This window comes from Lathyrus oleraceus, chromosome 7, assembly GCF_024323335.1.
Source record: "Lathyrus oleraceus cultivar Zhongwan6 chromosome 7, CAAS_Psat_ZW6_1.0, whole genome shotgun sequence".
In the NCBI taxonomy this organism is placed as follows: domain Eukaryota; kingdom Viridiplantae; phylum Streptophyta; class Magnoliopsida; order Fabales; family Fabaceae; genus Lathyrus; species Lathyrus oleraceus.
Window position 1 is genome coordinate 340,447,545 of NC_066585.1, and position 16,571 is coordinate 340,464,115.

Genomic DNA, 16,571 nt, shown 5'->3' on the forward strand with positions numbered 1-16,571 from the left:
GGACATTAAATCTAAATGATCAAGATCACCTAAACACGAATTACGGATCCAATTAATCAAAGGGAAAATTGACAACCTAAATCACAATGTGAAATCTAATCTACTCATAACATGATAATCACAATGCAATGGAAAATGAATGGAAATTAATTAAAGAACAAAATAAACATTTTAAGAATATTATTCTAATTATGAAAAAAATGAAAAAAATGAATATTAAACCCTAATGGCAAGTGATACTACTCATGGCATGGTTATTAAAAAATTGAATCAAATTCTGAAAAATCAACATGATTAAATTTAATTCTACCATATGATCAAAATTAACCTAATTAATCCATTAAACTATATTCCTAATTATGGCCTAATTACCATATGATCAAAATATAAAATCCTAATTTAACATAAATTAGGATAATCGAAATGGATTAGGAAGGGATTAGTGCATGAACATTAACATGGGCCATGAGTGCAATGAATGGAAGGAGGTGGATAGGCATACAAGGACGTTTGGGCCAAAGTATCTGCTTGGGAAAAAAACCCAATTACTTAACATCGAAAATAGGATTCGATAAGCATCCAAGAAATGCTTTTCACGCTTAAATAGAAAAACAATAATGTATGTCAAGAATCTTCTCACTGTACCAAGGCGACCGCGAGGAGTTCGAAGCCGGTAACACTTCACAAACTTAAGGAAGAAGAGGTTGATACTTATCAATTAGAAGTTTCAGGTGCGTTCGCTTTTGTGTTCGTTGTTGTTGTTCGATGAAGAGTGGAGTGTTGAAAATGCGTTGCGATGAAGAGTGAGAATGGATGATGAAGATCGTTGACGAATAATCAAGAGGAATGATGAAGATGAATTCTCGATGAAGGTGAGGTGATAACCTTTTGAACTTTTTCCTCCCAATCTTTTGAACTTTTTCTTCCCTATTTCCTTTATGAGAATTGTTCTTCCTCCCCCTGTTGAATGTTTTGGAGAATGCTCCTTTGATTTTTCTGTTTGGAAACTCTTAGTGTCCAAATCTTCGTGAAAATAGAGGGAGGTTGGTGATTATATTGTTATTGAGAATCCTTCAAGGTGTTGTTCGTTAGAGAGAATTGCAAGGTTATGCAAGTTAGAAAAATTTGTTATGAATTTTGAAGGGGTGGTTGTTAGGTTGTCATGACAGTTGGTTTTCTATTGGAATTTTGTTTGAAGGAGATTGTTAATGGTTAGCTTTTAGGGTGGTTAAGAAAATTAGTTATCTCTTCTTATGGAAGTTTGTTGGAGAGTTTGTTGAAGGGTGGTTAGAAGTTAGAGAGTGTCCTTAATTGTTGGAGGCTTCTGGTTTGGTTTGGAGCGTTGAAAAGTTTAATGAAGTTAATGTGTTGAGAATAGAATGGTTTTGTAGATCTGTTTTGGTTCCAATTTTTCTGTTTTGTGTGAGATAGTTAGGAGCCTTTTTATGAAGATTATTTTTGGAGGTTTCTGTTATGAATATGATTAGTTTATTTTGCAAGTTATGTGGCTTGGAAGGGTGTTAGATTTGGACTCAATGGTTAGCTATGGAGTGCATGAGATTATTGGCTTGGTTTGGCATGTGGTTGGACTCAAATTTGGTGCAACGATGGCTATTATGGAACATAGTCTTGTAACTTTGGATATTTTTGTAATGTTTATGTTGACATGTAGGTGGTTATGGTTTATGATTTTAATGAAGTAATTGGAAATTTGAATGCATATATGTTTATGCATTGGAATTTTGTATGAAATATTTGAAATGAATGAAGTTTTGGTGGTAATAGATTGATGAAAAAAAGCTTAATGAACATGGTTTATAAATATTTAAAAAGTGTAGGTCTAATTGTTGGTTTTGCTAGCCCGACCAGGTTTTGGACCTAGTCACGGACCTTATTTCGTGGTCCAAAAGGCGGTCTGTTTGTTGTTCTGACCTAGGACTCGACCAAGAAATGAACCTTGCCCCTTAGGTATGAAAAAGAAAAGGTGAAGGCAGAGAAAACAAGAAAGGGGGGTTTGAATTGTTTTCACTGACAATAAAAACTTTTAGCAACGCTCCACACACAAAGATAAAACAAATAACATAGAAGTTTATCCTGGTTCGCTTGAAATTCAAAGTTACTCCAGTCCACCCCGCAAAGGTGATTTCGCCTTCAATAAGGACTTAATCCAATAATCTAGAAAGATTACAACAAACATCTAATAGTTTAACACTCTTTTATCCCTCTCAAGTCTAAAAGACTTCACAAGTCACTTGAGGAATTACACCAACTATCAAGATTTCTAAGAGTCTGTTTTGTGCTTTTAGATAAGCAAGATGAACACGATAAATAACGAATGATCAATGATCACACTAAGAGCAGTAACTCGTGTGCGATAACTGAATTATAAAATGATAAGAATTTAGTGTATGATTTCAAAATGCATGTGCATAATTCTTGAGTGAAAGCTTCGTCTCTTTGTATGATGATATTGAGGTCTATATATAGTGCTTGGAGATGATACTATTGGAGCGATCATTGATGCTGATATCTTGACAATTTTGGGACTTAATGATATTAATTTACTTGTCCTTTCCATCGCAATCTTGGAGTGTATTCAATACTATCCATATATAGATCCATACCATACTTAGATTTCTTCTTCGTTAAGTTTCTGATTTTGATTCGTCAGATAATCTTTTGGGCGTGAATCAGAGGGAGCGGAGTTCAGAGCTTTTAGGTAGCGCTTGTATTCTTCAGATAATTTTTTTCTTGATTGGTCTTCAGAGTCAGCTTGACTGATCTTCAGAGTTTTCATATGTAGGATCTTCAGATGTCTTCAGATGCAGAGTCTCCAGAGTCTTCATAGAGAATTTCAATGATCGATTCTGTGTGTGATTCTTTTGGACATGCTTATGGTTAGCGTCATATATGATTTATGAATTTGAATAAACTATTCTGGACTTTGTTTGACGTCAGGTAGTGTTCCATTAGAGTCAGTTTACCTTAGAGTCCTGCGCACTTAGAGAATTTATTAGGGTACCAAAATGTTTCATTCTTTGTTATCATCAAAACTTAGAGATATTTTGCAGAATGATCCGCGGTCGCTCGCGGATCAAAAACGAGTGGTTTTTGTATATATGTAATATAGCGACAATGACTCGAAATATCGTCTCTCAAGGATTCTTGTGGGAAAATCAATAACAGTAATAAAAATAAGGAGGGGGTTTGGTTTAGGTTTCCGATAAAGAAAAAGCACTTAAAATAATTGATTACTGAAATAAGTTGTTGTGAAATAAGCGATTAAAGTAACGGATCCACTGCCTCGGTTCTTACTAATCATCGACCGATTAAAATAATTGATTACTGAAATAAGTTGTTGTTTGAGGTTTTACTACTGCCAGCTGTTTGACTAAGGCAGTGAGTTCATCAATTCTGCTCTCTAAAGCTTTGTTGGACGAAACTTGAATTTGACTCACGCCTTTGCTTTGCACAGAATTGTCTCTAGTGGTGAACTGTTGAGAATTAAGAGACATATTTTCAATAAGGGCTTTGGCAGCAGCTGGAGTTTTATCGACTAATGCTCCACCACTAGCAGCATCAAGAATGTTCCTGTCCATCGGTAACAACCCCTCATAAAGTATTGGATGAGGAGTTGCTCAGTGATCTGGTGTTGAGGGCAGCTAGATACCAAGTGCTTGAATCTCTCCCAATACTCGGTCAACGACTCACTATCCTGTCTAATACCACAAATCTCTTTTCTGATCGAGGCTACTCTGGAGGCAGGGAAGTATCTCTCTAAGAACACTCTTTTTAGAGCATTCCAGCTTGTGATCGAATTTGGCTCAAGATAATATATCCAATCCTTTGCTGCACCCTGCAATGAAAAAGGAAAAGCTCGAAGTTTGATATGGTCTTCAGTTATTCCTTCAGGCCTCAACGGTGTAGAGCACACAACCTGGAATTCTTTGAGATGTTTATGTGGATTCTCACCTGCAAGACCATTAAACTTTGGCAACAAGTGTATCAAACCACATTTTAGTTCAAAAGGAGTGTCAGCTTCAGGATATTCAATACACATGCCATTATAATTCACATCAGGGACAGCTAACTGCCTTAAAGTTCTTTGGTCAGTCATAGTCAAAAACAAACCCAATGAAGGAAAACGATTAAAATAAATTTATAAAAATAAACTAACACCGAAATTAATCTAATGACGTCATTTAAAATTTTTGAGAATTTTTTCAGATTTTTTTAAAACTACCAAAACAGAAAACAAATCATAAAAAATAGAAAAATAAGGAATTTCGATTTTTTAGGGTGTCGTCCACTATTTATTTCATAAATAGAGGCTTTTGATTACTGATTTTTTCCTAATGAATCAACAAAAAATCGGAATAATCTGAGACAATTTGTTTAAAACCAGATTTTTTTTTATCACAAACCGCAAAAAGACCAATACGCAAGTTGGAGGAAACTAAGACCTATACGCTTAGACACTAAACCTATGACTCTAAAAACGATTAAAAGAAACAAGAATCCCCGGCAACGGCGCCAATTTGATCCGCGGTCGCTCGCGGATCAAAAACGAGTGGTTTTTGTAAATATGTAATATAGCGACAATGACTCGAAATATCGTCTCTCAAGGATTCTTGTGGGAAAATCAATAACAGTAATAAAAATAAGGGGGGGGGGGTTTGGTTTAGGTTTCCGATAAAGAAAAAGCACTTAAAATAATTGATTACTGAAATAAGTTGTTGTGAAATAAGCGATTAAAGTAACGGATCCACTGCCTCGGTTCTTACTAATCATCGACCGATGAAAATACAATTTCCCAAGCGGGACTTCTATCCTATTTGATGAAAAAATCAGTCAACAAGCGTGGAAGATTTTATGAGAACATGTTCCTATTGCCGGATTAAGCATACGGTAAATGATAGAGCAAATTAACAGTTAAGCAGAGTTAATCTACGATTAAAATTAGGAACACAGATCACTCAAATTAAATCAAATACACTATATGATAATTGAATTAAGCAAACAACAATCACATGATATAATTGAAAGGAATAGAAATTAAATTGTAAATATCATAACAATCTCAAAGTTTGAAACCTGAGTACAGTGAATCCGTCCAAAGAGGATTAGTTCTCCATGAGTTTTCAAGCTTCAACAATATTTTTTTGGGTGAATAGTCCCCCGTGAACAGTACACACGTTCTCCTTAAAAAGATAAAAAATGGATCCGGTTCAAAACCCAACTGGGTCGAAAATATAACCCAGGCCCACAACATGATCCAACACTAAAATAAAATTCTAATGCTGTAACTTGAAACGAAATTCTGGAATTTTGAGCTCCGAATCTGACTTCGACTCCAACACGAAAGTCGTAGCTCTCTCTCTTAGCTTTCCGGCGATTTTTAGAACGCCTCAAACGGATTCCCGGAACTCCAGTTATGATCGTTTCCGCGCAGACTGCTAAAGCTGAAAAATAAGTGCGAAAATTAAATTAAACTAAAAATAAAATAAAATATGAAAACATAATAAAATATAAAAATAAACAAAATAAAATAAAGAAATGTCTAAGTAAAAAGTAGGAGAATTGTGCATAAATATGCACTTATCAAATTCCCCCGGACTTGAACTTTTGCACTCCGAGCAAAATTGAAATAAAACAAAGAAAGCACACACACATCAATAGCTACTCATTCCAGGATACAAGTCTTCTTCGGTTAAGTTTGCATTGAAAGGTACTAATCTTGCACACTAAGGATATTGTAAGAACACTAATCCACAGTTATGCAGACATAAACCTCCTGAATACACAAATCAACTCGAATCATATTATTATACTAAAGTCTAACTTACTCATCCTTCTTTGCCTCTTTTTCATTCAGGCGCAATCACATTAAGCTCGTTATCTCCACACACTCATAGCAAGGCGACCGGTTAGTGACTCTGATCCTTTTCTGCACGGGGGTTCTGGTACTTAAGTGGCATAACCCTTTGCTTATTCAGTTGTAGTTGCGGGGGATCGGGTCGTAATCCGCCCTACCAAGTTCAGTACCAGAAACCGCTGAACCAACTGACAACTAGTCTTATTTTCAATTTTTTTTTGAAGGTTCTACATCCGTTGGGTTAAGTGACCGGGTGAGGGTCACCAAACTTAGAAGGTGCATTTCTTGTTTTTTTTTTCGGAGCACTCACTTATATTCATCGACTTCCCTGCGTAGAGTGCGTGTGAGATGGTGCTGAGTGCTGAAATAAACTACTCAAGAGCTATAAGAAAAATGAGAACTCAAGGCTATGTCATAACAAGTATTCAAAATGATTTTCATATTCAGGAGATTTAAGGTGTTAAAACGATACCGATCTTGTGAACTTTTCCCAAGTCTCTACAAACCAACCTCAAATTATTCTATAGCCTAAAACTTTCAACAAAAATGAAATTTTTTTTTTAGAAAGAAAACAAAAACAAAACAAAACAAAGAAAAACAAAACAAAACAAAGAAAATAAAGTATTCCCTCCCCCACACTTAAAATATGCATTGTCCTCAATGAAAGAAACAAACATAAAATAAGAGAGAGAAGAGAGAGGAAAGAACACACCCGAGTAGTCAAGGAGGATAGGTGATCACATAAGCAGTCTTTCTCAAAGAGATATATTCTACATTTTCTTCTTCCAAAGTGGGGTTGTCATGGAATAGCTTTGGGTAATGTCCATTGAACTTGAAATTTTTATTAGTATCTTCGCCTTTTATTCCAGGATCAAAGAATCTTCTAAAAGTAAAAGTGTCAAATGGGCGGGTGAAGGTGATCTGATCTGGAATCTCAGCCAATGTCCAACCAAATGCCTTTTTATGCTTCCTTAAAACCTGCAAAAGCTTATTTTCTTGATCGAAATCAAGGTTAGAAGAAATTATAGCCGGTAGTTTTTCATTCATCTATAAATAAGCATATTTCATATTTTCAGGAAGTTGCTTCAGCTCGAGGGAAGGTGGCTGCTCAATAGAAGGAGTGTTTGGGGCAGCCGGGATGTCAAGAGCTTTATTTACATGAACAACTTTATTTGCAACCTCATCTGCAGTAAGAATATCAACTTGCAAGGCAGCCTCAATTTCAGCACAAACAGAGCAAATTTTAGTTTTAGTACAAATATCACAAGAATAAACATCATCAAAACCTCAGCGACAACTTTTTCTTCAGCTTCCTTTATTGCCTGCTCTTCAGCTTCCATCCTAGCCTTTTCTTCAGCTTCCTTTAGGGCTTTCTCTTCAGCTTCTTTGACCAGACGCGCTTCTAGTCTTTCCTCAGCTCCTCTGATGTAGTCATTTCTGACTTGTTCAAAGAGTCCTTTCAACTTAATGACCTCAGATGTTATCCATCTGGGATATCCATTCCAGTGAGTCCTTACCTCAGAAGGATTTTCACTTAGATTGGATTGTTCAGATAGCGCTCCAATCCTCGTAATTGAGCTTTCTGAGAATAAAGCAAATGACTCTTTCAGGGTTGGGAAGATTGGTTCAGGTTCAGAGGTTGGATTAATGGGTTCAGGTGGAGTTTGAGTGGTTTTAGAGGGTTCAGTGGGAGGTTCAGAGGTTGGTAGGGTTATTAAGGTTGTAGAAAGAGGTGCGGAGAGAGATGGTGTAGGTTCATAGGTTTTCGGGATGGATAAGGTCTATTCAGAGTTTGCTGTGTCTTGGAGTTGAGCTAAGGTTATAGAGGAAGGGTCAGGAATTTCTGGATGAGCAAAGTCAGGGGAAATGTCGTAGTATGGAGTAGATGAGGGAGTGGATGAGGGAGGTGAATGGGTTCATTCAGATATAGGCCTTCAGATATGGGGAGTGTTGTTGTTATGAGGTTGAATGTCTATAAAGGGGATGAGGGTGTTTTAGTTTCAGAGTTGCGGGGTTCAGAGGGAGTTGGAATGGAGATGGTGGGTTCAAAGGGAGAGTAAGTAGGGAGTGGTTGAGGTAGAGAGGAAGATATTTTATTTAAACCAGAAGTTAAAGGAGCTTCAAGGAGATTAAATTTGCTTGAAGCGGAGGAGTGCAGAGGAACATGTGATCTAGTTTATGAAGGTTCTCCCAACTTCAGAGTCTTCTTCTTCTTCTTTAACTTCGCAGAGGGCTCTCTCTTCCTCTTCATGAAGTTAGGTGGCTGCTCTATGAGCCAACCCACAGAGAACTCTGAGATGTCCACACCTTGAGATGCCAGATCCTAGAGGTAATGAGAAATGACCTTTGGGGGATCTATCTTGGAGAAAAGATACATTGCATGAGGTATCTTCCTTTGATCCTTCGGATCTTCCCAGGACGTGTCCAGAGTTGGCCTGACTAAGACTTTGTCAATGACCCCCATGCTCTTCAGATTTTTGGCATTCATAGGCTTGCCAACATCCACAGTTACATCTTCCATCATGTTGATGGAGATCAGATGGTCCACCAACCCACTTTCTATCAGACATCATAGATGAGCCTTCCTAGAGGGATGTAGTTTTTGGGCTTCATGTTGTTTCTTGTATCTATGACAAAATCCCTCAGATACTTGAAGAGTAATGATGGCAGATTTAACTTCAGTCCCTTTTGAAGGCAATACATGATCCACTTTTGATATGTGCTTATGTAATCTGAAGAGTTTGAAGTTGGGCGGTGGTGGATGGTACCCAGAATAATCTTCAACCAGACACTCAGATTCTGGTGATTTTCCTTGTTCTTAGAGGTTTTCCCTTCCGGGTTCTGTTTGAATATAGTAGGGACTATCTCCTGGGATATGTATTTTGCCCTAGGGTTAATGTTATAGATCTTTCTGCCCCCAGTTTTCTCCATGTCCAGAAGATTGGTTATGGACTTTTCTATGATGACCATTTTGACTCCCAGGACGTAGGCGACAATGTAATGGTCGTCGCAGTCTATAAATCTCCAGAATTCCTTAACAAGGAAGGTGTAGACTGAGCCGTAGAGTCTCTGGAAGTAATTTCCCCAACCTTGTTTCTCTAGTTCTGCAGTCAGATCAATGTCGTTGCGTATCAAGTTGTCAAAGTCCACTAGTGATTCACATAGAACTTCCAGCTTTTCAAATGGAGTGGCAAGGTTTATGTGAGGGGGACAATCAAGAACGTGGGGTTCTTTGTAAGCATTTGTTGAGGTTGTAGTAGTTTGAGTAGTAGTTTGTTGTGGAGCTTCAACAAGTTATTCAGTAGTTTCCATTTGCTGAGAATAATCGTAAACTTGTTGTTGTTGAGAATCCATTGAGTTGGAGTAAATGAAGATTTTTGTTGTTGATGAAAGTTGAAGAAGTTGCAGAGAACCACGATCACAAGAGGGTTTATGTAGGTTTATGAGTGAAAAGTGTGAAAGTGAGAATTATGGAAAGTATATATACACAACCACTTACCATGCAAGACAACAATGTAATAAGAGAATAGGAAACTTCAAAATTAATTAGTCCAGAAATCTGAGTTGACACACTTGGGGAGAATTAATTGCAGCTGATGATGGTAGTCTAATCTTAAAAATATGCACACTGCTCAACGAGATCTCAAAAGTTTGGCTCTTGTGATAAGATCCAAGGCCATACGTTAGAGAGGCCACATGTTGATGTTTCTAACATCAAGAATACCAAAGGGTTTTTGATTCAAAAGGATTCTAATCCAGATAACATCTAACTGGTAGAAGTACCAGAACCAGAACCAGATGACCAACAAATGATTAAGTCAGATCCTATTAAATAAAACAGAAGAAAAGCACGAGTTCAAAATCATTCTGGGCAATCTTCCATGTTTAAATGTTTCAAAATGAAGGAAAATCTATCTTCAGCCAAGGGTTTTGTGAAGATATCAACCCATTGATGGTCTGTATCTATGAATTTTAAACTAAGTACCCCTTTCTGAACATAGAATCTGATAAAATGATGTTTAATTTCTATGTGCTTCGCTCTGGAATATAAAATAGGGTTCTTACTTAAACATATGGCAGCATTATTGTCACAAAAGATATGGATATTACTCTCATATATCTAAAAGTCTTCAAGCTGGTTATTCATCTATAGCATCTGAGTGCTGCATAGTGAAGCTGAAATGTATTATGCTTTTGTAGTTGACAGTGCAATGGTTGATTATCTTTTGCTAGCCCATGAGATGAGGTTTCCTCCTAGAAATCGACAGTTTCCATATGTGCTTTTGAGCTCCAGTCTGTCTCTAGCGTAATCTGCATCACAATACCCAGAAAGCCTATACTCTGATGTTTTCATATACATCAGGCCAAGGTTAGGTGTTCCTTTTATATACCTCAGGATTCTCTTAACAACCATTAAGTGAGATTCCCTTGGATCTGATTGGAATCTGGCACAGAGGCACACGCTAAATAAAATATCTGGACGTGTAGCAGTCAGATAGAGAAGAGAACCTATCATAACACGATAGAGTTTCTGACAAACCTTTTGACTTAGCTCTTCTTTCTCAAGAATGCAGGTAGGATGCATGAGATTCTTTACTGGTGTTCTTTCTGACATTTCAAATTTCTTCATAATATCTTTTATGTTATTGCTTTAATATACATAGGTAGCATCCGAAGTTTGATTAATTTGAATCCCTAGAAAGAGTTTTAGTTCTTGCATCAGACTCATTTCAAATTTTGCCTGCATTAACTCAGAAAACTCTTGACAAACAAAAGGGTTAGCAGAACCAAAAACTATATCATCGATGTATATCTGATAGATCGTAAGGTCGTTTATGATGTTTTTACAGAAGAGAGTGGAATCGACTTTGCCTCTAATAAAATTATTTTCCAATAGAAAAGAACTTAGTCTTTCATACCAAGCTCTAGGAGCTTACTTTATACCGTAAAGATATTTTTTTAGTTTAAAAACATGTTCTGGACATTTAGAGTTTTCAAAACCAGAAGGCTGGTGAACGAATACCTCTTCAGAAATATATCCATTTAGAAACGCACTTTAGATATCCATCTGATATAATTTGATGGAGTGATTTACAGAAAAAGATACAAGTAAGCGAATAGATTCTAACCTGGAGATTAGAGCAAAGGTTTCATTGTAGTCAATCCCTTCTTGTTGACTGTAACCTTGTGCCACCAATCGTGCTTTGTTTCTGACCACTTCACCCTTTTCATTGAGTTTGTTTCTGTATACCCATTTGGTTCCAATCACATGAGTTCCTTGGGTCTTGGTACAAGATCCCAGACATCATTCTTCGTAAATTGATCAAGTTCTTCTTTCATTTCCAGAATCCATCAGTTGTCTTAAAGAACTTCTTCACACGATGTTGACTCTATTAGAGATACTAGTCCGAAAAGTGTTTCCTCAAAGACCTTGAATGTTGATCTTGTTCTGACAGGTTCATCCTTGTTTCCCAGAATCAATTCTTTAGAAATGTTCAGTCTATTTCTTGATCTTTTCTGATTGATTGAGACTTCAGGTGCTTTTGACGTTTCCCTTTCTGCTTCTTTAGATTTTATGGTCTTTTCGTCAGAGCCTACAAGAGTTATCTCCAAATCTGCAAAATTCTCAACTAGCTTTGACTTTTCAGAGTCAAGCTTATCATCAAATCTGACATGTATTGATTCTTCCATAATTTGTGTTTATGTATTGTATACTCTATAGCCTTTAGAGTGTTCTGAGTATCCCAACATAACACACTTTTATGCTTTAGAGTCAAACTTGTTCAGATTATCTTTAGTGTTCAGAATAAAATAGGAACATTCGAAAGGATGAAAAATAAGAAATGTTGGGTTTTCTTCCCTTACACAGTTCATAATGAGTCTTATCTAGGTACCATGATTGGTGTTTTAACTCTGTTGCATAAGATATCTTAAACATATACTATTTTATCCTTTGGTACCCAAAATCTTTTGGGTCCTTTATGGTTAGTTCTCCCAGAGTTTCTGACAACTTTGGGTTTTCTAGCATCATTGAATTTATGTGTTTGTGCATGTGTGTAATGATAGGAAAAAGGGGATTTAGGTTTGTTTTCTGCAGAAGATTTTAAATCATCTTCATTAGAGTCATATCCGATTCCTCTTTTCTTATTGTGACTAACACCAAAAATCATAGAAGCCATTTTGCTTCTTTTAAGACCATTGTTCAGAAATTTCTGAAAATCTTTTTCATATTTATATATGATGGTGTCAGAAGTAGGTGGAGCCTTAGAAAGAGTTTCTTCAAGTTTTAAACATTTTTTGTTTAAGAATTCATTTTCTTTTTCAAGAATAAAGTTATTTTCTTTAAGTTCAAAAACTTCTTTCTCAAGCTTCTCACACTCTTCAACAGTCTCTTCATGAACCCTTTTTAAGCTCTTGAATTTCTATCGAAGCTTCTGATAAGAGCTTAGAGATTCTGAAAAATAGGCTTCCAGATCAGAACGAGAAAAATCAGAAAATACCTCCTCAGAGTCAGATTCCTTTTCGGATGGGCTTCCTGATGTGGTAGCCATGAATGCAACATTTTCCTGTTCCTCTTCAGAGTCAGATTCTGAAGCGTCAGATTCAGAGTCATCCCAGGTTGCCATGAGTCCCTTCTTTGTTTTGAAGGAGTTTTTCTTGCATCCTTCTTTTCTGGAACTGTCTTTCTTGAGCTTTGGACATTCATTTCTGTAGTTTCCAGGTTCTTTACATTCATAGTAGGTTACCTCTTTGTTTGGTCTGCCTCTGGAAGTTGACTCTGGACGATCTCCCTTCTGTCTGGATCTTCTGAAGTTGTTATTTCTTTTTCTCCAGAGTTGTTTGACTCTTTTGGATAAAAGAGATAACTCTTCTTCATCATCAGAATCTTCCTTTTCAGAGTCACCGTCTTCTTCTTCTTCAGCTCGAAAGGCTTTGTTCCTTTTTGGATTTCTTCTTTCTGATCTAAACTTCAGAGCCACTGATTTGCTCTTCTTTTGAGGTTCATCTTCCTCTAGCTCTATCTTATGATTCCTAAGGGAGCTAATGAGTTCTTCAAGGCTTATGTTGTTCAGATCCTTTGATAGTTTTAGAGCAGTAACCATAGGTCTCCACTTCTTTGGAAGACTTCTGATTATCTTTTTGACATGATCTGCAGTTGTGTATCCTTTGTCCAAAACCTTGAGTCCTGCAACTAAAGTTCTGAATCTAGAGAACATTACCTCAACAACTTCATCATCTTCCAATCTGAAGGCTTCGTATTTTTGGATTAAGGCCATAGCCTTAGTCTCTTTGACTTGATTATTGCCTTCATGAGTCATTTTTAAGGAATCAAAGATTTCTTTTGATGTTTCCCTATTGGTGATCTTTTCCTACTCATTGTAGGATTTTGCATTCAACAGAATAGTTCTGGACTTGTGGTGATTCTTGAAGTCAAGCTTCTGATCATCACTTATTCTGCTTCTTGTAATGACAAGACCAAAAGTAGATACGGGTGGTTCATAACCATTTGTAACAATGTCCCATAGGTCAACGTCATAGCCTAGGAAGAAGCTTTTAATTATGTCCTTCCAATAATCCAATTTCTCTCTATCGAACACTGGAGGTTTAGCGTTGTAGCTATCTCTTCCATTGGTGTTAGCCATGATGTTTTTCTCACACAGGATCTCTCTACACTATGAAGTGTTTGATTCAAAAATCAATAAAAATGCCGAAGCTCTGATACCAATTGAAGGTAGAGAAAAGCAAGAAATGAGGGTTTGAATTGTTTTCATTGATAATAAAAACTTTTAGCAACTCTACACACACAAAGATAAAACAAATAACACAAAAAGTTTATCCTAGTTCGCTTGAAATTCAAAGCTACTCTAGTCCACCCTGCCAAGGTGACTTCTCCTTCAATATGGACTTAATCCAGTAATCTAGAAAGATTACAACAAACATCTAAATGTTTAACACTCTCTTAGCCCTCTCAAGTCTACATACTTCACAAGTCACTTGAGGAATTACATCAATTATCAAGAATTACAAGAGTGTGTTTTGTGCTTCTAGGTAAGCAAGATGAACACGATAAATAACGAATGATCTATGATCACACGAAGAGCAGTAACTCGGGTGTGAAACTGAATTATAAAATTACAAGAATTTAGTGTATGATTTCAAAATGTATGTGAAGAATTCTTGAGTGAAAGCTTTGTCTCTTCATATGATGATAGTGAGGTCTATATATAGTGCTTGGAGATGAAACCGTTGGAGAGAGCATCGATGCTGATATCTTGACAATTTTGGGACTTAATGACATTAATTTTCCTGTCCATTCCATAGAAGTCTTGAAGTGTAGTCAATACTATCCATATATAGATCCATACCATACTTAGATTTCTTCTTCGTTAAGTTTTTGATTTGATTCGTCAGATGATCTGTTGGGCATGAATCAGAGGGAGCAGAATTCAGAGATTTTAGGTAGCGCTTGTATTCTTCAGATAGTTTTATTTGTTTATTGGTCTTCAGAGTCTGTTTGACTGATCTTCAAAGTTTTCATATGTAGGATCTTCAGATGTCTTCAGATACAGAGTCTTCAGAGAGAATTTCAATGACCGGTTCTGTGTGTGATTCTTTTGGACATGCTTGTGGTCAGTGTTAGATATGATTTATGATTTTGAATCATTTGTTCTAGACTTTGTTTGATGTCATATATTGTTCCATTAGATTCAGTTTACCTTAGAGTCCCGCACACTTAGAGAATTTATTAGGGTACCAAAATATTTCATTCTTTGTTATCATCAAAACATAGAGATATGTTGCAGAACCAAAATCTTGTTCTAACAAAAGGAACATGCAATTTAATGATGGAATATGATAAAATGAACGAAAACAAGTCTCAGAGGGTGTCAATTGACTTTGATCAACTAGTTGACCAAAAAGTCGATTGTTGACTAAAATTCAACTATAACAAAGTTGGCCAAAAAAATGAAATCTTTGCAATGAACATGAACACTTGTGATGAAAATGACATCATATGAATGGGATTGGGTATCTGAATTGACTTTGAATGACAATAAAATGAAGTGATATAAACTGAAATGATTTTGGTCAAGATTGACTGATGACTTGATATAATGAACTAAATATGGACTTGACTGAATAACCTAATGCTCTTAAACCAGATGAAACATGCCATGTTCCAAGACTTCAAAGCCAATCAATCAAAACCAACCAAATGATACTTAACCAAGCAACATACTGTAACAACTCGAATGAATGCCCATTGATCAAGGCATGGGGATCAAGAACAAGTAAACCTCTGATGAATTGTTGAACAAACTAGTGAACCTCCATGAATGACCAGATGAATCAGTTGAACCTCAATATTGAATGCATCCATAAATGAAATGATAGGGACATATCTAAAAATTAGGGTTTCAGGAACTGAATGACCTTGATGATGCTTGTAATCCAATATCATTGGATTAGGGTTTCCTATATGCTCCATGATGAATACCTATAAGATGAAGAGTTCAAATACAAGCATGGCCACCATATGCACCCTAGCATGGGGACCCAACCTTTCTTCCATGCTTTGTGTAATCAAGGCCCTTAAATATATGATCTTGAGTTTCTCAATGCAAATGAATTTATTATGATGTCATTGATATGCATATGGAATCTTAAACCAAAGGTTAGGTAGAAATGAAAATGGGAGGGAAAATTTTGGGATATGACAATCCTAATGCTCTATTTCAATCTTTTAAAAGCTCATCGTACCTTGTCTGCCTCATAAAGGGTCGTAGTTTGATTTCCCTTCGACAATGCTCTAAGATGTTTGACGTTTATTCAAATAGTGTGTAACATTTGAAGGATAAGTTTTTCCTAGTCACACATCTCCATGAAAAAGCTAATGCTAAAATATGCTCAATAAACCATGGGTCACCTTATCAATGTTTAAACATATTCTCCAATTTTTAGTGGCAAATTTGTAACACCATAAGACCCCAACTCTTTATCTATAAAATAATTCAATTAAATGTCTCAAACATGGCATTATAAATTCATCACCAAACATCTTACTCAACAAAACATAACGTTAAAGTAGTGAAATAAAACATCAAAACCTCAAGGAAAATATTTATTTTTCTCAACACCAATAATTAATGAAATAATGATGAGGATGCGTACAAGGGATCGAATCCTCGGATGGCACATTAGTTATAATTTTCTTTTTTCACACTAATTTAAAACTTATTTTTTCTCCATTAACCGATAATAAGTAACCTTCAGATAACAACATCCATACGCATGAAGAACAAGCATGGTGGTTCCCATTGAGTACAAAGGGTGTGAGGGGTGTTAATACCTTCCCCTTGCATAACCGACTCCCAAATCCGCTCTCGGTTGCGAAGACCATTCTCTTTGGGTTTTATCGTTATTTTCCCTTTCCTTTGGAATAAATAGAATCCGGTGGAGACTCTGCATTTTTTCATGGCGCGACACCTAGTTCTCCTTTTATTATATCCCCTTTTGTTCCTTCTTAATGGTACAAGAGCTTTTAATATTATTGTTCTTATCATGCACTTTTGCACTTTTTTTCCATTTTTTTTTGAAGAAGTGTCGTTTTCCACTTCTTATTTTCTCACAATTATTTGAATTTTTGACTAATTTTTTCTAGTACCTCAACCTTAAAACTTTGCTCACTTCCAAG

At 36.3% G+C, this 16,571-nt stretch overlaps 1 long non-coding RNA gene across 1 annotated transcript; it reads left to right on the plus strand.

Moving 5' to 3' along the window:
• Positions 1-488: 488 nt before the first annotated feature.
• On the plus strand, positions 489-1,784 carry LOC127106348 (uncharacterized). The gene is made up of 2 exons (XR_007795341.1): positions 489-872; positions 1,501-1,784. It is a non-coding gene; the product is annotated as an uncharacterized LOC127106348 (long non-coding RNA).
• The last annotated feature ends 14,787 nt before the right edge of the window (positions 1,785-16,571 follow it).